Source organism: Aethalodelphis obliquidens, unplaced genomic scaffold (genome assembly GCF_003676395.1).
Source record: "Aethalodelphis obliquidens isolate GAN/ISIS:26980383/991018 unplaced genomic scaffold, ASM367639v1 scaffold19, whole genome shotgun sequence".
Lineage (NCBI taxonomy): Eukaryota > Metazoa > Chordata > Mammalia > Artiodactyla > Delphinidae > Aethalodelphis > Aethalodelphis obliquidens.
The window spans coordinates 5,907,965-5,928,318 of NW_020837963.1; the positions used below are offsets into that span (position 1 = coordinate 5,907,965).

The 20,354-nt window shown below is 43.2% G+C and overlaps 1 protein-coding gene across 1 annotated transcript in view; it reads right to left on the bottom strand.

The window, feature by feature from the left end:
- Positions 1-5,645, bottom strand: part of RPL17 (ribosomal protein L17) — a 17,321-nt gene extending 11,676 nt beyond the window's left edge. The window contains exons 1-2 of the mRNA XM_027118471.1: positions 5,636-5,645; positions 807-809 (exon numbers count right to left, since the gene is read on the bottom strand). The gene's annotated coding sequence lies outside the window, so the exon portion shown is untranslated. The remainder of the gene's footprint in view (positions 1-806; positions 810-5,635) is intronic.
- Between the last annotated feature and the right edge of the window lie 14,709 nt (positions 5,646-20,354).

Sequence of the window (20,354 nt, forward strand, 5' to 3'; positions counted from 1 at the left end):
TTTTTTTTTTTTTTTTTTTTTTGCGGTACGCGAGCCTCTCACTGCTGTGGCCTCTCCCGTTGCGGAGCACAGGCTCCGGACGCGCAGGCTCAGTGGCCATGGCTCACGGGCCCAGCCGCTCCGTGGCATGTGGGATCTTCCCAGACCGGGGCACGAACCCGCGTCCCCTGCATCGGCAGGCGGACTCTCAACCACTGCGTCACCAGGGAAGCCCTATAAAGCAGGTTCTTATTAGTTATCCATTTTATACATATTAGTGTATACATGTCAATCCCAATCTCCCAATTCATCCCCTCCCCCCTGACACTTTCCCCCTTGGTGTCCATATGTTTGTTCTCTACATCTGTGTCTCTATTTCTGCCCTGCAAACTGGTTCAACTGTACCATTTTTCTAGGTTCCACATATATACGTTAATATATGATATTTGTTTTTCTCTTTCTGACTTACTTCACTCTGTATGGCAGTCTCTAGGTCCATCCATGTCTCTACAAATGACCCAATTTCGTTCCTTTTTATGGCTAAGATTCCACGGTATATATGTACCACATCTTTATCCATTCGTCTGTCGATGGGCATTAGGTTGCTTCCATGTCCTGGCTATTGTAAATAGGCTGCAATGAACAATGAGGTGCATGAGTCTTTTTGAATTATGGTTTTCTTTGGGTATATGCCCAGTAGTGGGATTGCTGGGTCATATGGTAAATCTATTTTTAGTTTTTTAAGGAACCTCCATACTGTTCTCCATAGTGGTTGTATCCATTTACATTCCCACCAACAGTGCAAGAGGGTTCCCTTTTCTCCACACCCTCTCCAACATTTGTTGTTTGTAGATTTTCTGATGATGCCCATTCTGACTGGTGTGAGGTGATACCTCATTGCAGTTTTGATTTGCATTTCTCTAATAATTAGTGATGTTGAGCAACTTGTCATGTGCCTCTTGGCCATCTGTATGTCTTCTTTGGAGAAATGTATATTTAGGTCTTCTGCCCAGTTTTTGATTGGGTTTTTTTTTTTTAATATTGAGCTGCATGAGCTACCTGTATATTTTGGAGATTAATCCTTTGTCCGTTGCTTCATCTGCAAATATTTTCTCCCATTCTGGGGTTTGTCTTTTTGTCTTGTTTGTAGTTTCCTTTGCTTTGCAAAAGCTTTTAAGTTTCATTAGGTTCCTTTTGTTTATTTTTGGTTTTATTTCCATTACTCTAGGAGGTGGGTCAAAAAAGATCTTGCTGTGATTTATGTCAGAGTGTCCTTATGTCAGAGTGTTCTCCTCTAAAGTTTTAGTGTCTGGTCTTACATTTAGGTCTCGAATCCATTTTGAGTTTATTTTTGTGTATGGTGTTAGGGAGTCTTCTAATTTCATCCTTTTACATGTAGCTGTCCAGTTTCCCAGCACCACTTATTGAAGAGACTGTCTTTTCTCCATTGTGTATTCTTGCCTCCTTTGTCATAGATTAGTTGACCATAGGTGTGTGAGTTTATCCCTGGGCTTTCTATCCTGTCCCATTGATCTATATTTCTGTTTTTGTGCCAGTACCATATTTTACTGTAGCTTTGTATTATAGTCTGAGGTCAGGGAGTCTGATTCCCCCAGCTCCGTTTTTTTCCCTCAAGACTGCTTTGGCTATTTGGGGTCTTTTGTGTCTCCATACAAGTTTTAAGATTTTTTGTTCTAGTTCTGTAAAAAATGCTTCTGGTAATTTGATAGGGATTGCATTGAATCTGTAGATTGCTTTGGGTAGTACAGACATTTTCACAATATTGATCCTTCCAATCCAAGAACATGGTATATCTCTCCATCTGTTTGTATCATCTTTGATTTCTTTCATCAGTGTCTTATAGTTTTCTGAGTACAGGTCTTTTACCTCCTTAGGTAGGTTTATTCCTAGATATTTTATTCTTTTTGTTGCAATGGTAAATGGGACTGTTTCCTTAATTTCTCTTTCTGATTTTTGTTGTTAGTGTAAAGGAATGCAAGAGATTTCTGTGCATTAATTTTGTATCCTGCAACTTTACCAAATTCATTGCTTAGCTCTAGTAGTTTTCTGGTGGCATCTTTAGGATTTTCTATGTATAGTATCATGTCATCAGCAAACAGTGACAGTTTTACTTCTTCTTTTCCAATTTGTATTCCTTTTATTTCTTTTTCTTCTCTGCTGTGGCTAGGACTTCCTAAACTATGTTGAATAATAGTGGTGAGAGTGGACTTCATGTCTTGTTCCCGATCTTAGAGGAAATGCTTTCAGTTTTCCACCATTGAGAATGATGTTGGCTGTGGGTTTGTCATATACGGCCTTTATTATGTTGAGGTAGGTTCCCTCTATGCTTGCTTTCTGGAGGGTTTTTTTCATAAATTGGTGTTGAATTTTGTCAAAAGCTTTTTCTGCATCTATTGAGATGATCATATGGTTTTTATTCTTCAGTTTGTTAATGTGGTGTATCACATTGATTGATTTGCATATATTGAAGAATCCTTACATCCCTCCAATAAATCCCACTTGATCATGGTGTATGATCCTTTTAATGTGCTGTTGGATTCTGTTTGCTAGTATTCTGTTGAGGATTTTTGCATCTATATTCATCAGTGATATTAGTCTGTAATTTTCTTTTCTTGTAGTACCTTTGTCTGGTTTTGGTATTAGGGTGATGGTGACCTCATAGAATGAGTTTGAGAGTGTTCCTTCCTCTGCAATTTTTTGGAAGAGTTTGAGAAGGATGAGTGTTAGCTCTTCTCTAAATGTTTGAAAGAATTCACCTGTGAAGCCATCTGGTCCTGGACTTCTGTTTCTTGGTAGATTTTTAATCACAGTTTCAATTTCATTATTTGTGATTGGTCTGTTCATATTTTCTATTTCTTCCTGGTTCAGTCTTGGAAGTTATACCTTTCTAAGAATTTGTCCATTTTTCCAGGTTGTCCATTTTATTGGCACAGAGCTGCTTGCAGTAGTCTCTTATGATGTTTTGTATTTCTGTGGTGTCTGTTGTAACTTCTTCTTTTTCATTTCTAATTTTATTGATTTGAGTCCTCTCCCTCTTTTTCTTGATGAGTCTGGCTAAAGGTTTATCAATTTTGTTTCTCTTCTCAAAGAATCAGCTTTTAGTTTTATTGATCTTTGCTATTGTTTTCTTTATTTCTACTTCATTTATTTCTGCTCTCATCTTTATGATTTCTTTCCTTCTACTAACTTTGGGTTTTGTTTGTTCTTCTTTCTCTCGTTCCTTTAGGTGTAATGTTAGGTTGTTTATTTGAGATGTTTCTTGTTTCTTGAGGTAGGCTTGTATTGCTATAAACTTCCCTGTTAGAACTGCTTTTGTTGCAACCCATAGGTTTTGGGTCGTCGTGTTTTCATTGTTATTTGTCTCTAGGTATTTTTTGATTTCCTCTTTGATTTCTTCAGTGATCTCTTGGTTATTTAGTAATGTATTGTTTAGCCTCCAGGTGTTTGTGTTTTTTACATTTTTTTCCCCTGTAATTGATTTCTAATTTCATAGCGTTGTGGTCGGAAAAGATGTTTGATATGATTTTAATTTTCTTAAATTCACTGACACTTGGTTTGTGACCCAAGATGTGATCTATCCTGGAGAATGTTCCATGTGCACTTGAGAAGAAAGTGTAATCTGCTGCTTTTGGTTGGAATGTCCTACAAATATCAATTAAATCTATCTGGTCTTTTGTATGATTTAAAGCTTCTGTTTCCTTATTAATTTTCTGTGTGGGTGATCTGTCCATTGGTGTAAGTGAGGTGTTAAAGTCCCCCATTATTATTGTGTTATTGTCGATTTCCTCTTTTATAGCTGGTAGCAGTTCCCTTATGTATTGAGGTGCTCGTATGTTGGGTGCATATATATTTATAATTATTATATCTTCTTCTTGGATTGATCCCTTGATCATTATGTAGTGTCCTTCCTTGTCTCTTATAATATTCTTTATTTTAAAGTCTATCTTGTGTGATATGAGAATTGCCACTCCAGCTTTCTTTTGATTTCCATTTGCATGGAATATCTTTCTCCATCCCCTCACTTTCAGTCTGTATGTGCACCTAGGTCTGAAGTGGGTTTCTTGTAGACGGCATATATATGAGTCTTGTTTTTGTATCCTTTCAGTGAGCCTGTGTCTTTTGATTGGAGCATTTAATCCATTCATGTTTAAGGTAATTATTGATATGTATGTTCCTATTACCATTTTCTTAATTATTTTGGGTTTGTTTTTGTAGGTCTTTTTCTTTTCTTGTGTTTCCCACCTAGAGAAGTTCCGTTAGCATTTGTTGTAGAGCTGGTTTGGTGGTACTGAATTCTCTTAGCTTTTGCTTGTCTGTAAAGCTTTCGACTTCTCTGTCGAATCTGAATGAGATCCTTGCCAGGTAGAGTAATATTTGTTGTAGGTTTCTCCCTTTCATCACTTTAAATATATCATGTCACTCCCTTCTGGCTTGTAGAGTTTCTGCTGAGAAATCAACTGTTAACCTTATGGGAGTTCCCTTGTATGTTATTTGTCATTTTTCCCTTTTTGCTTTCAATAATTTTTCTTTGTCTTTAATTTTTGTCAATTTGATTACTATGTGTCTTGGCTTGTGTCTCTTGGGTTTATCCTGCCCAGGACTCTGCTCTTCCTGGATTTGGGTGGCTGTTTCCTTTTCCATGTTAGGGAAGTTTTTGACTATAATCTCTTCAAATATTTTCTTGGGTCATTTCTCTCTCTCTTCTCCTTCTGGGACCCCTATAATGTGAATGTTTTTGTGTTTAATGTTGTCCCAGAGGTCTCTTAGGCTGCCTTCATTTCTTTTCATTCTTTTTTCTTTATTCTGTTCTGCATCAGTGAATTCCACCATTCTGTCTTCCAGGTCACTTATCCCTTCTTCTGCCTCTGTTATTCTGCTATTGATTCCTTCTAGTGTATTTTTGATTTCTGTTATTGTGTTGTTCATCTCCGTTTGTTCTTTAATTCTTCTAGGTGTTTGTTCTTTAATTCTTCTAGGTCTTTGTTAAACATTTCTTGCATCTTCTCTGTCTTTGCCTCCATTTTTTCCGAGGTCCTGGATTATCTTCACTCTCATTATTTTGAATTCTTTTTCTGGAAGGTTGCCTACCTCCACTTCATTTAGTTGTTTTTCTGGGTTTTTTTCTTGCTTCTTCATCTGGTACAAAGTCTTTTGCCTTTTCATTTTGTCTATCTTTCTGTGAATGTGGTTTTCCTTCCACAGTCTGCAGAATTGTGGTTCTTTTTGCTTTGGCTGTCTGCCCTCTGGTGGATGCGGCTGTCTCTATGTTTAACTTTTTAAGAAACTGACAAACTATTTTCCAGGGTGGCTGTACCTTTTGGCATTCCCACCAGCAATGTATGACGATCCCAGTTCCTCCACATCTTTGCCCAAACTTGGTGTTGTCTGTATTTTTAATTATAGTCATTGTAATGGCTGTGTAGTAGTATCTTCATGTGGTTTTAATTTGTATTTCTGTAGAGTCTAATGAAGTTGAATATCTTTTCATGTACCATACAACTCTCTGAAGTATCTGTTTAAATCTTTCAGCCGTTTAAATTTATTTATTCATTTTCAAAATGTTTATTTATTTATTTATTTGGCTGAGTCAGGTCTTAGTTGCAACAGGTGCGATGTTCCTTGTGAAACTGTGCACCTCAGATTGGGACTTGAACTCATGTGCAGAGCTCGAATCTGGCCAAACCCCACAGCCTTACAACTGAGATCACACACCTGGTTTCAGGACTTAATGAAGCTCAAGTTCTTGATGTGTCATCACAGAAAGAGTTCAGTGAGAGACAAGGTGATAGGTAAGAAGTGGATTTATTTAGAGAGAAACACACTCCACAGACATAGTGTGGGCCATCTCAGAAAGCAAGAGCAGCCCTAAGGTATGGGGTTGTCAGTTTCTATAGGGGTGCGTAATTTCATAGGCTAATGTGTCCTAACCTGGTGTCCTAACCACTGGACTGCCAGGGAATTCCCTTGGATACAAGTTGTTTATCAGCTTTGCAAATATTTTCTCCCAGGTTCTGACTTGTCTTTTATTTTCTTAATAATGTTTAATAAAGTGCAAAAGTTTTAAATTTGGGAAATTCCCTGGTGGTCCAGTGGTTAGAACCCCATGCTTCCACTCCAGGGGGCACAGGTTCGATCCCTGGCTGGGGAAATACGATCCCACATGCCGCAGGGCATGGCCAAAAAAAAAAGTTTTAACTTTGGATGAAGTCCAATGTATTCTTTCTTTCTTTTATGAATTGTGATTTTGGTATTGTAGTTAAGAAATCTTTTCCCATCCCAAAGTAATGATTTTTTTCCTGTTTTTCTTCTAGAAGTTTTATATTTGTACTTCTTAAATTTACGTTGATTTAGTTTTGGTAACTCAATTTTGTTTGAGGTGAGGGTCTAAATTCACCTTTTTAGGGACTTCCCTGGTGGCACAGTGGTTAAGAATCTGCCTGCCAATGCAGGGGACATGAGTTCAATCTCTGGTCCGGGAAGATTCCACATGATGTGGAGCAACTAAGCCAGTGCGCCACAACTACTGAGCCTATGCTCTAGAGCCCATGAGCCACAACTACCGAAGCCCCCACGCCTAGAGCTCGTGCTCCGCAGCGAGAGAAACCATTGCAGTGAGAAGCCCATGCACTGCAACAAAGAGTAGCCCCTGCTCAATGCAACCAGAGAAAGCCTGTGCACAGCAACGAAGACCCAGTGCAGCCAAAAATAAATAAATTAATTAAAAAAAAATACATTCACCTTTTTACACATGGGTATCCAATTCCTAGCACCATTTGTTGAAAAAAAAATGTCTTTATTGAATTGCTTGTGGAGTAGATGCAGATAGTTTGGTAGATATGGTGGGGGAAGGTAATAGGAAGAAACATGTTTGAAGTTAAGCAGCACTTACTATGAGCCAGGCACAGTTTGAAGCATTTCTCGTAGGTTTTCTCATTGAGAAAATCTTGAGGGTCTTCTCACAAACCTTGTGAAGTAGGTGTCCTTAAACCATTCTCTTAATGGTTTTGGAGATCTCAGCGAGCATGTGCCCTACTTATGTGGGTTCCAGAGTCAGACCCTGGAGGGGTTCAAGGGTCTTCCTAGAAAGTGGATAATAATAAAATCTGGAGAGGGATACGGCAATGATGGTGGGAATGAAACAGGAGGGAAGGGGGCAGGGCACAACCTTTGAAAGAATGACATAGCCTGAGGACATGACACAAACTGATTAGAACCAAATGGGTCCAAGATGGCAGACAAGTTGACTTCCACTAGACCTTGAGCCTCAGTATACACTCACTGTAACACATCAGCAAGCTAAATGACAAACCCTAAGGTGCCACCATAGTTCCAAGGCTGACCACAAGGATCAAAAAGTGGGCGGTGGCCCAATTCCTGGTAATCCCCGCCCCTTCCCCAAATAGCTGGAATACTCCTCCCACTCATTAGCCTATGAAATTACCCGCTCCTATAAAAACTGACAATGCCATACCCTGGTGCCTTTCTCACCTTCTGAGATGGCCCACGCTCTCTGTGGAGTGTATTTCTCTCTAAATAAATCCACTTCTTACCTATCACTTTGTCTCTCACTGAATTCTTTCTGCGATAAGATGTCAAGAACCTGAGCTTCATTAAGTCCTGAAACCAGGTGTGTGATCTCAGTTGGAAGACTGGGTTTTGGCCAGGTTCGAGTCCCAGCACATGGGTTCAAGTTCCAATCTGAGGTGCACAGTTTCAGCAACGGGAGTGAGTAGAGCCTCTATGAGGAGAATCTGGCTGTAGAAGGTGGTAGAATTTTTTTTTTTTTTGCAACAGATGAATTCCTGAAGGCATCTCATAATGCAAGACTAATTTTCCATAGCAATGAACATAAAATAAGAAGGAATGTATTCCTAATACATCTAAATATGCAACTGTCATAACAGTCTACTTATTTTTTTCAGCATTATCTCTAATATTTTATAGCATAGTGCTTAAGAGCATAGACACTGGAGCCAGACTTCTTAGTTTCAAATCCCATCTTCTCTCTCTTTTTCGAGGACTGACATTCACTAGCTGCCTGACCTGGAAAACGTTACTTAAGTTACCTGTGTCTCAGTTTCCTTATCTTATCTTTCCAGATAACTGGAAAGATATCTGGAAAGATATGTTTACAGATAACTGTAAAATGGGAACAATGATAATAGAAGCTACCACATAGGGTTGTTATGAGGATTGAGTTAATATTTATAGAGCACTTAGAATGGTGCGTGGTACACAGGAAGTGCTATTAAGTACTTGTTAAATAAAAAATTACTATGTTTCAGAGAAGGATTTCTTAAATTAATAGCATGGCATATTATGGACTGCTTTTTAAATAAAAGCTTTTCCCTAACATTTCATCACATCTAAATTCTGCTGTAAAGCTACTGGTATTTTGGCATACTTTTCCAGCAGTAGTGTTAGCACCCCATCTTAGTGGAGGACACTGTTTTAGGATACAGAAAATACTTTTTAAGTTATAACAGTGAACAGCACAATAGTCGCTAAGATCACTTATGTGCTCACAAACAGAGTTGGGTGAAAGCAGTCACACCTTGAAGACTGATCATATTTCTAAGATTTCATTTATATAAAAGACAAAAAGTAATCTTTTCTGTATGAAGTCAGGATAGTGGTTGCCCTCGGAGGGGAACAGGATAACTGGATAGTAGGTAAAACGTGGCTTCTGGGAGCTGACGATGTCCTATTTCTTAACCTGGGTACTGGTTTCACAGTTTCTTGCCTGCAAGCTGGTGCAGTTTATGAAAATCCATAGTTATACACATATGATATGTGTCTCTCTATATATTATGTATGATGTTTCAATTCTTTTAAGTAACCATGGGTGTATTAGTTTGCTAGGGCTGCCATAACAAAATACCACAGATTGGGTGGCTTAAACAACACAACTCATACAATTTCTTTCTTCTTTTGTCACTCAGTCACTAATGCATTCAACTAAGAAGCCATTACATGTACAGGGTGGGCTATGCACTGTCCATGCATAGTAAATGCTAAGCGGTATTCTACTTAGGTAGAGAGCAAGACACAGATACATTTTATAAAGAAGTAAAGGCAATGCAAGCAATGTCACAAAACAACACAGGATTCGCACCCGGAAGAGCTGTGCAGGTCTTAAGTAACGTTGGCGACCACTTTCTATTGCATAATGGACGTTTGGCGGCATAGAAGGGACATCACGCACATACTGGTTGAATAAATGCTTACAGTAGCCTTTAAGAATTTGGCTGACTATATACTGGGTCAACTGAGCTGGGCTGGGAGAAGGGTCTGGCATTTATCACACCGGCATTGTGGCTGGATGCTCTACGTTCGCTAGTGCTTGGAACTTCGTGATGGGTGGAGGAGGATATGCAGGCTGGGCTCCCCAGGAAGCAGCGTGTGAGACAGAGATGAACAAGTGCTCATGGATTTAATAATATGGAAAGGAGGGTTAAGAAGCAGGATTGATCCTGAGGGCCAAATCAGGCTCTGATGCGGTCTCCAAAGAAAGATTCAACCAGTACCCCACTCCCAACCAGAGGAGCTCTGGAGCTGGATGTTGCCCCAAGTTGGCTGAAGGGGCTGGGCCTCTGTAAGTCCACTGATCAGTCACTGATGTAGGCTGCCCAGGAAGGGGGTGTGACCTTGGGGGAGGCAGTTTTCTTCAGCCAGGTTCTTTTTCCAGTTGAATTCATGCAGCCGATAATGAACCGATGCTGAGACTGAACAGCACAAGCTTTATTCAATGGCCAAAGAATGGAGAAGCAGGAACCCAGTTTGCAAATCAATTTCTCAACCCAATTCGGGAGGTAACACCAAATACATAGGAAGATCGAGGTAAAAGGCAGGGAATTGGAAAGAGTGGGAGGAATATTCATGAGTTATCTGAGAACAGGTGTGTGGTTTGGACCTGGAACCGATGTAACCCTCCTTTTCAGTCCTTGTATGGGCTTTTCCAGTTGTTGTCATGGCAATCATCAACTGTCTTGGTGCTGGTGGGTGTGTCATTTAGCATGTTAATGGATTACAGTGAGCGTATAGTGAGGCTCAATGTCCACTGGAAGTCAAAATCTTCCTCCATCTTGGGTCTAGTTGGTTCTAACCAGTTCCTGTTTTTTCTCTTTGCAGCATCCTCCTGAAACTTAGATAAGAGTAATTGGTTTCCATTCGAGGAAGGGACAGGGGTATGATTTTGGGTCAACAGCCTTGGTAACAATGCCTGTGTTTTTTTCTAGAATCCTGTCTGCCAGTTCTGCACATCCCTGCCTCCCTGACTGCTTACCAGGGACCTCCACCTTTCCTGGTGACCCTCAGCTCACTGTGGCTGGCCTGGCTTCCCCATCCTGCCTCTGGACCATCCGTCTCTTGGTTGGCTATCAAGCTTTCCTCCAGCTTTTGCAATGCTCTCTGGTGCCTGGTTCACAGTCCCATTTTCTCAGCCCACTGCTGCCTGCATTCATCAAGATGAACCTAATGAAAGCAATGTTGAGGAGGATTATTCTGGCTCTGAGGCACTAGGTGGATTGGTGAGGCCAACAACCTCGGATTAAATTCTGGAAAATTCTAGGAAATACCAGAAAAGCTGTAGCAGATGAGGTAATACAAGTTTGGCAAGGGCGAAGAAAGTGGGAATGCAATAGCAAACGCCTTTGGACTCCTCAAACACGACTGAAACACGGCTCCCCTGGGACCTTCTTCTATTGGATTCTCTTTGATGGCAACCCCTGGGGCTTCATTTGCTGTGTAGATCTCCAGGGAGCAGCAGGAAACAACAAATCCTTAGCCTCTCAAAGTCATAGCCGTTCTCCTAGCTGACCTGACAAACACAGATGTCAAGTGGGCCCTGCAGGAATTTGACAGTTTGTCCAAATAACTGTTTTCAGTTGAGGCTATAAATCTCTTAGGAAAAGGTTTATCTGCCTGGCCGTTCAGTCAGTTGGCCAATATGAATTAGTCTGACCATCTTCTCAGAAAAGAATGTCTTTGGGGATTTTCAGATGAGTGAATATTCAATATTCTGTCTTTTAGCTTTACCATCCACCTCCCTGCCCCTTCGTAGAATATTCTTCAGATAGTTGGCTCCTGGGCCTCCAGGAGCGCCAGGGGAAGAAAGCCTTAATCCCTTGGCAGGATTTACTGGCTCTCCTCAGTCTGAGCCTCCCATACAATGCTGTTTGAGCTTCCCTTAGAAATTGGCCTTCTTTGCCAGGAAAGGGGGAGTCTTTACATGACAATAAGGAAAATGTAATCCCTTACACCGAGGGTGGAGTCCTTTTCTTTGCCTCTTAGGATGGCGTGCTACTGCCAGCTCCTCCCTACCTCCTGGTTGGTCTTTCCCCAACCACCCAGAGCTAGCACTGGGGGGAGGGGGATCGTGTAGAGGGATACTGACATCCAGTAACTGGAATGGAATTCCACTTCTTCCCAGTCGGGTGTCTCAATGCAAGTTACTTTGTTTTGCTGAGCTTTGCTCTTTCATTTGTAAAAAAAAAATAAAGAGATAACAAACCAGTTGTACTGGGTTGCTAGGAAAGTTATAAGAGAAAGATAAAAGACACAGTGAATAGCACAAGGTTAGATATTCAGTAATACTGGCTAATTCCTACATTCTCTCTCCTTCTGTTGCAGGAAGGGGGACACCTTCCAGGGCTCTTGTCTAACACTCGGAAATGAAGTGTCCAAGGTAACACATGTGCTGACGAAGCAAGAGACTTTATTGGGAAGGGGAGCCCGGGTGGAGAGCAGCAGTGTAAGGGAACCCAGGAGGACTGCTCTGCCACGTGGCTCGCAGTCTTGGGTTTTATGTTGATGGGGTTAATTTCCAGGTTGTCTCTGGCCAGTCATTCTGACTCAGGGTCCTTCCTGGTGGCGCACGCATCTCTCAGCCAAGATGGATTTCAACGAGGAGGATTCTGGGAGGTTGGTAGGACATATGGACTGGCATCTCCTCTCTCCTTTCGACCTTTCCTGAATTCTTCCAGTTGGTGGTAGCTTGTTAGTCCCGCGTTCTGTTAGTTCTCGTTAGTTCCTTCTGTTGTAAGAGGTAACTCACGCAAGGGGTTACTATCTTGCCTGGCCAGGGAGGGCGGTTTCGGTAAGTGGTTCCCCTAACACTTGTCCTTAGAATTTATCCTTGGACATCACCTAATCTGATTCTTGTCCCCAGGCAGGGATTTCCTCTATGACATCCTGCACTGGTTATCCTCTGGGTGCCTCCTCCAGAACCATTCTCTAATGTCTGTGTCCCGTGAAGCTGAGCCCGACGACTATAACCCAGGCCTCCCTGCCAGCTGACTTCTGGTTGAGAGTGGCCATGGTGAGCATAGGTAGGAGCTGGAAGGTCAGGGAGACACGCTAGACTATTTCTTCCTACCTCCCTTGCTGCCTTAGCACCAGGTTCTGGGGTGGCTGCATCCCTTTAAGTCTGCAGCCCCTGTCAGATTGCCCGTCCTCCCGAGCTCAGATCTCTCTGAGCTCCATTTCAACACCTCTTCGTCCAGTCAGTCCAGAGTATGGAAACATCCTTCTGTGGTTGCTACTCTCTGGGTGCCTCAGTGTCTCTTGTAAGTTCCCTTAACTTTGTCCCCATCCCTTGAGTTCCTTTAAGGCCTCTTCTGGTGAACTCTGCATGGAATTGTTTCCTGCTGACATCCAAACAGAAAATTATCCACCGTCTATTTGAATACTTCCAGGGACCAGAGCTCAATATTTATCTCTTCATTCTTATTTTATTTTTCTTTCTTTTTTGGCCATGCTGCATGGCTTGTAGGATCTTAGTTTCCTGACCAGGGGTCGAACCTGGCTTGGCAGTAAAAGCGCCGAGTCCTAACCACTGGACCGCCAGGGAATTCCCCTTTCACTCCTTTTTTTTTTTTTTTTTTTAAAGAAGATGTTGGGGGTAGGAGTTTATTAATTAATTAATTTATTTTTGCTGTGTTGCGTCTTCGTTTCTGTGCGAGGGCTTTCTCTAGTTGTGGCAAGCGGGGGCCACTCTTCATTGTGGTGCGTGGGCCTCTCACTATCGCGGCCTCTCTTGTTGCGGAGCACAGGCTCCAGACGCGCAGGCTCAGTAGTTGTGGCTCACAGGCCTAGTTGCTCCGCGGCATGTGGGATCCTCCCAGACCAGGGCTCGAACCTGTGTTCCCCGCATTAGCAGGCAGATTCTCAACCACTGCACCACCAGGGAAGCCCCACTCCTATTTTTAAAATAACAATGTACTCAGGACTTTGCTGGCGGTCCAGTGGTTAAGACTCTGTGCTTCCACTGCAGGGGGCACGGGTTCGATCTCTGGCTGGGGAACTAGGGTCCTGCATGCTTCGCAGTGCCCCCAAAAATAAAAAAAAAATAATGATGTATTTGAGAATGGAACTAACTAATGGAACTGATGGAACTAGGGTACATCTACTGTATGTTGAGTGCTACGTACGCTTTGTCACATTTATTCCCCACAGCGACTTTGTAAGGAAGATTGAACTACCCGCATTTCACAGAGGATGGGACCGGAGGCTCGGGGGAGTTCGGTCACTTGCCCCGGATCTTACAGCTAATCAGCAGGCAGCACAGGACAAATTGAGCATAGAGTTAGGTTGTCCTGACCCCCACGTTTGCTCTCTCTCCATTACACCTGCCTGTCATGGGGGAGAGTTCGGAAAGGGGAAGCTGGAAGTATGGGAAAATTTGCCTTGGATTTCACAATTTTGCCAAGGGCTAGCCTGGAAAGAAACTCTAATACTGCTCACAGAATCGTCTGTTGAAGGCCACGGTTCTGTTGTAGCTGAGTGACACCATGGGCCACTAGATGGCGCCAGTTCAGCGTTGAGTTAAAGCTTTTTCCCGTAACACTTTTTGTGGGCAAAGGGTGTGCACAGAAAGTTCTGTTTACCTTGAAGTGTAAATACTACTTTGATGTAATGAACTATGTATTTCCTCCAAACTGAGCTGACTCTCAAGCTTTTCAAAGGTGAGATTGTGAATAGGGCAGGAGGGGGAGGCTAGGAGACTGAGAATGATTCAAACTCAGCCCCACAAATGTTGGCTTGTAGTGGGGAGAAGCAGTGCCCTACCTTTGACACCAAACCAAGTAAGACAGTGAATCAAAGGCCAGGAGAGCATGAGAGCTGGAGGCGTCTGGAGGTCTTTTAGTCCAACCTTCTCATTACACAGACAAAGAGGCATTCCTCTGTTGCTTTCTGTGCAAGTGATCCCCAACTTACCCGATTGCTCTAATAAAAAAATATTGGCCTACCATCTTTTCCCTTTTTTTTTTTTTTTTTTTTTTGCAGTACACGGGCCTCTCACTGTTGTGGCCTCTCCCGTTGCGGAGCACAGGCTCCAGACGCACAGGCTCAGCGGCCATGGCTCACGGGCCCAGCCGCTCCGCGGCATGTGGGATCTTCCCAGACCGGGGCACGAACCCGTGTCCCCTGCATCGGCAGGCGGGCTCTCAACCACTGTGCCACCAGGGAAGCCCCTGGCCTACCATCTTTTGCCTTGTGACCCTCCCAGTTTTGTAAGGCAACTAGATAAAGGTTGCAACTATTGCTCCCCTCTCTTTGTTTCTGAAGGAACTTCTTTTCTTTTGTCCATTTGAAATTTGTCTCTAGACAAAATTTTCAAGTTTTGTCTTTTTTAAATTAAAAAAAAACAACGGAATACGTTCATCTGGTTCAAAAATCAAAACAATATTAAAAGGCAATCAATAAGAAGTGTCACTTCTCTCCCTTTCCCCATCTGTCTCATCCTCCTACACCTCAACCCATGAGTAACCATCAGTTTATTACTTCTTGGGTATTCTTCTTGAATTTCTTAATGCAAATACAATTAAGTGCAAATACAATCAACATGGAAAGGTTTTTATTTATTTCTTTTGGGGAAAAGGGGCTGTTGGCCCCTGGCTGCCAAATGCCCTTTCATTCCCACCTACCTTCAGGGGGTGATTTCTCTAGTGGCCACATTTTTGGGGGGGATAAAAAAAATTGAGACATAGTTCTGACAAATACCAGTGGCTGTGCCTAGATGGTGCTGCTGTTCTGGGAACCGTGGAAGCCATTGTCACTGCAGCGAGTCCATCGCTCCTGGGCCCCAGATGCCCCCTCACTCCTGGAGGAAGGCTTCCTTTTTTTTTTTTTTCAATCGTTCATTTCTACTTTATTTTTTTTTTCTTGTCCATTATGGTTTATCACAGGATATGGAATGTAGTTCCCTGTGCTATACAACAGGACCTTGTTGTTCACCTATTCTATATACAATCGTTTGCATCTGCTCATCCCAAACTCCCAGTCCACAGCCAGATGCCCGCCCCCCCCACACCCCCAACCCCGCCACTTGGCAACCACAAGTCTGTTCTCTATGTCCGTGCATTTGTTTCTGTTTCGTGGAGGATGGCTTTGTCTCCTACTCCACGAGCCCTCCAGGAGACCCTCCGCCTGCTTCCTTGATTCACAGTCCCTCCACCTCCCCCATTCCTTCCCAGGGCTCCCACTCTCAGCATCCCTGGGGCTCCCACTCTGCCTTTAGACACCTCCAACCCCTCTTTCTCCTCCCTCAACTCCTTTTTACTGCCCTTTTCTTCCCCCTTTTCCCAGCAAAGTTCTGCAAAGACTAGTTACCAGCTTTCTTCCCCACTTAGTTCAGTTCATTAAAATTGAATTAGCACCTACAGTGTGTGAGTAACGTGCTAGATGAGGAAGATTTGAAGATAAAAATGACGTGGTCCCTGTCTCTAAACCCCTTCGGCTGGCTCAGACCTAATTAAGGGAAACACCCTGGGATACAAGCAGTAATACAGCCAGGGTCTAAGTAGGCTGAGCACAGCGCAGGAGCCATGAGTTCTGGGGATGATGATGATGTCACCATTACTGAGCCCTCCAGGTGCTGTAGCTTGGGATGTTAAGGTCCTGATGCTGCTTCCTTAAACAGGGTCCATGGGGTAAGTTGGCCTCCCTTTCTTTAGTCCTCTGCCTTCTGCTACCTATTTAGATGCCATTCTTCTCTGAAGCCCTCCAAGTCAGGGCTGTTTCCATACTTAACTTTCTCAGGTACTGCTCCCTGCTCCAAACCACCTTTGCCCATCAAAAGCAAACCTGTGACCTTTCCCTTGGAGCCCTGTGTTTGCTTCCCAGGGCGGCAGCTCACGCATGTGAAGATAATACTGTTTTCCTAAAGGGCCCATGCCAGGTAGTAACACAGGTGCATTTTAATAGTGATCTGGAAAAGCAGTTCTTTAACAGAAGGGTTCTCAGTCACAAATAGGTTTTGAAGATTAGTGACAAACCGGAAAAGCTCTGAGGAGAGTAGACCAGTGGATCAAGGTGCTGCTGAAATGTCATATGAGGAGCAGTAAGATGAAAAAAAAAAACCTACCAACGACTGAAGTTACTTATCATTTGCCAAGCATTGGCTGAGAATTTTGCTTGCATTATCTCAGCATACTCATTTTCTAGTGCTGCATAACCACAGACTTAGTGACTTAAAACAACACATATGTGTTATCTTACAGTTTCTGTTTGTCAGCAGTCCGGGCAAGGTTATATTCTCTGCAAGATTGCACTCAACGGTTTGGTTCTCATCTGAAGGCTTGACTGGGAAAGGATCTGCTTCCAAGACACATGGTCCACGATCAGTCCAAGATTCAGGTCTTTATTGGCTGTCAGACTGAGGGCCTCAACTTCCCCTTGGCTATTAGCCAGAGGCCATCATCACGTCCTAGTTAGTTGTTGGCCAGAGGCTGCCAGGTCCTTGCCATGTGGACCTAACCAACATGGTTGCTTACTTCACCAAAGCCAACAAGGATCGTGTCTGTTAGCAAAATGGATGTTAGAATCTTATGTAACATAATGATGGCAGTGATATCCTGTCACCTTTGCTGTATTCTGTGGGTTGAAAGCTTGTCACAAGTCTTGCCCATACTTGGAAGAGGAGATTACACAAGGGCTCGAGACTGGGGGTGGGTATCATAGGGACCATCTTAGAGTCTGTCTGCTCTACCATCTCTGAAGAGGACATTTCTATTCTCATTATACAAGTGAGGAAAAGGAAGATTAGCATATTAGGTAACTTGCCCAAGGGTGCTCAGGTAAAAAGTAGGAGAGAAGGGATTCCAAACATGTCCTGTCAGATTTAAAGCTCATACTCATTGTTTTACACTAAGGTAACTTGGGGGTGTTTGGCCCGGATCAGAGAAGACTCAGAGGTGAGATTCATACTGACAGTCTTCTGGAACTTGGGTCACCACATGGATGAGGGCATAGATAGAACTAAAATCAATACTGGGCATTATCAGGGATAGATTTAACCTCTAATAAAGGACTTCTAACATTTACAGTGACCTAAATAGAATGAGCAGGCTACCTTCTGAAGTGGCCTGTTCCCTTCATCACCTGGGTCCAGCCAGCATCCGTGGCAGGATGAACCCTGTCCAGGGCACCGGAGGGGATTCCACCACTGGATGGGGATCTGCTGGGGAGGGTTTAAGATCTCAGAAGTAGAGAGTCTGTATTTCTCAGAGGTTATCAAAGGTGGAAGCTGCAGAGTCCAGCAGCCAGGTGGAGGACATATCCTGGAGGAAGTTAAGTTTCACTCTGCTTGTGAACCCATCCAGGACTGAAGTTCTGCTGAAGACGCCCCCAGATGGGTCCCCCTTCTACACTGACAGTCTGCCTGGGAGTAAAAGTCAGGATGATGTCAGTGGTTGTTCCCACGTGGAAGTGCCCTCTGAGTGCTTCATGGAAACTTTTCTTTGAGTTTTATTATCCTGACTGTGCAGATAAGGAGACGGACCCACCAGGGGAGAGAAAGTGGAGGCCACCGTCCATGTCTCTTGGTGGGTCACACTCAATACTTTCCTGCCCACATCAGCTGGGGTTGTAACAGTTTCCAGTTACAGTGTATCCAGGCTGGTCACCTGATGGCAGAGTCTTGTCCATTTGGAAGCTCCAGACCAATGAGCTGAAGTAAACACCTCACCCCACTCTTTACTGCCCCTTGTGCAACTTCCTTGTCTCGCTGATAATTCTTTTGTGTGTAACTGTAATTGTGCCAAAGTTTATCCGTTTGGGGACAATATGCATAATCTTGCATAGATAATAAAGCTCTTTTAGTTTATTTATTTATTTTGTTGAATAGAATTGCTACTACTTCCTCTGTGAGTTTCTGACAGAAAGTCGGAAAGACCCAGGTGTGGAAGCCTTTATATCATGTTAATCCTGCTGAAAGGATTTGTAGCTGGATTCCTAGGGCAGGCAAGGGCCTATCGGTGGAAGCTATCCTTCTGAATCCTGATTCAGCTGGTGCATGATTAATTCTTTGCTTGTTCATACTCTCTCAGGCAGAAGTATAATTTGAGGAAAACAGGGAGTGTGCGTGTGTGTGTGCCCCAGGCGGAATGGCAATGGACCCCCACTTTCTCTGCTTCCCTCCCCCTGTGCCAGCCAGCCTGGCTTGTTCACGCTCCCCTTGTCTCTGGGCCTTTGTGTCTGTTGATGCCCTCTCTTGCTTGGACAGCCTTGTCTATTTTTCTTATTTGGTCAACAGAGCACCAAGGAGGGTGCTGGGGAATCTTGCTCCAGCCCTGATTCTACCACTGATGTGCGGGGCAATATTGCTCAAAGCTCTTGGCTTCTTTGAACATTCGTTCCTGATATGTGGCAGGAAATATTTATTTACTCAAACTGAACCCACCTGGACAGTGGGAAGGCCTGCTGGAACCACCTCCCCTGCTGGGCAGCTGTAGGGATTAAATGACATCATGGAAGTTAGAACAGGATTATTTCTTGACTTCTGTCCATCATCGGTGCCCAGGCCAGAGCCTTCAGAGCCTTCTGGCCCACAGTGACTGATCTTGTTTGTCATTTATTTAGCCCTATACTGCTTAGCTAATTTATGATCTATTTATGTGTGTGCTTTATCTACTCCTCTGGTACATAAGCTCTTTTTCTGCTCCTTTGAATCCTTTCAATGCCTAATGTGATGCCTTAATCATAACTGGTTTAGTCTTTGTGGATTGACTGCCTAATTGAAGCTGGGATCCATGGAAGGAGACTTATTTTAAAGGGACCACCCAATGCAAGGACCTTAGGTTTGAGATCATTTTATGCCCCCTTTCATGGTGGAATGAAGACTGAATAACACAGTTGGAATGAATAACGCAGCGTGTCATGAGTTGGGAAAGGAGAAAAAAAGAGAATATCTATACATGTCATTTTCAATCATCTTGACTTGAATGGCCTTGTCTTATTTGGTCAAACAACAAAAGCTGGGGGAAAATGGTTAAACTTATTTCTTGGTTCTTCTGAGACAAAGTAACTGGCTGATTGACTGTCTTTTCCGCTCAGCAGAACTTGCTGGCCTCAGAGGCCAAAATCAGAAACTGAACTGAGGCAAATCGGATCACAGTGGGGAGGAAACGGCAACCTGGCAACATCTTTATTTTTGCCTTGTTGGTGTAACCTTGCTCACAAAGAAGAAGTGGAAGAGAAAAGACTTGGCGAGTGGGGTGGGAAAAAGAAAAGAAAACCACATCGTGAGGAAGGCCCAGGAGGACACAAAGGAACCAATCAGCTAATGCTCAGGGAGTATCCAAAGTGTCCGTGGGAGGATCACAGCAGGGTTTGCCCCACATGCTGGTGGAGGACGGGCTAGGCTACCTTCCTCCTAGAGTGAGGTCAGTGGCCATCCCCCACCAAGTGATTCTCACACTGGCCCTTTCCCCAGCAGGCAACAAAGGTCCCCTCACCTCTGACTTTCCAGGAGTCTGGGCTCAGAGATCCCCTCAGACCCTCAAGTCAGGGTCCTCCAGAGAAATAGAACCTACCATACAGTGGTCCCTCAGTATCCACATGGGATTGGTTCCAGGAACCCTGTGGATACCAAAATTGGAGGATGCTCAGGTCCCTTATACAAAATGATGTGGTATTTGCATACAACCTACACATATCCTCCTGTATACTTTAAGTCATCTCTAGATTACTTATAACACCTAATACAAAGTATATGCTGTACACCTGAAACTAACACAACATTGTAGATCAATTATACTCCAATAAAAATTTTCAAAAAACCCAAAATAAATTCTATGTAAATAGTGGTAAATTAAATATAAATGTTATGTAAGTAGTTGCTGACACATGGCAAATTTCAGTTTTTGCTTTTTGGAACTCTTTTGGATTTTTCTTTTTCAAAAAAAATTTTTTTTTAATCTTTTGACTGTGCCGTTCGGCATGTGGGATCTTATTCCCCAACCAGGGATTGAACCCGTGGCCCCTGCATCAGAACTGCAGAGTCTTAACCACTGAACTGCCAGGGAAGTCCCTCAAATATTTTTGATCTGTGGTTAGTTGAATCCATGGATACG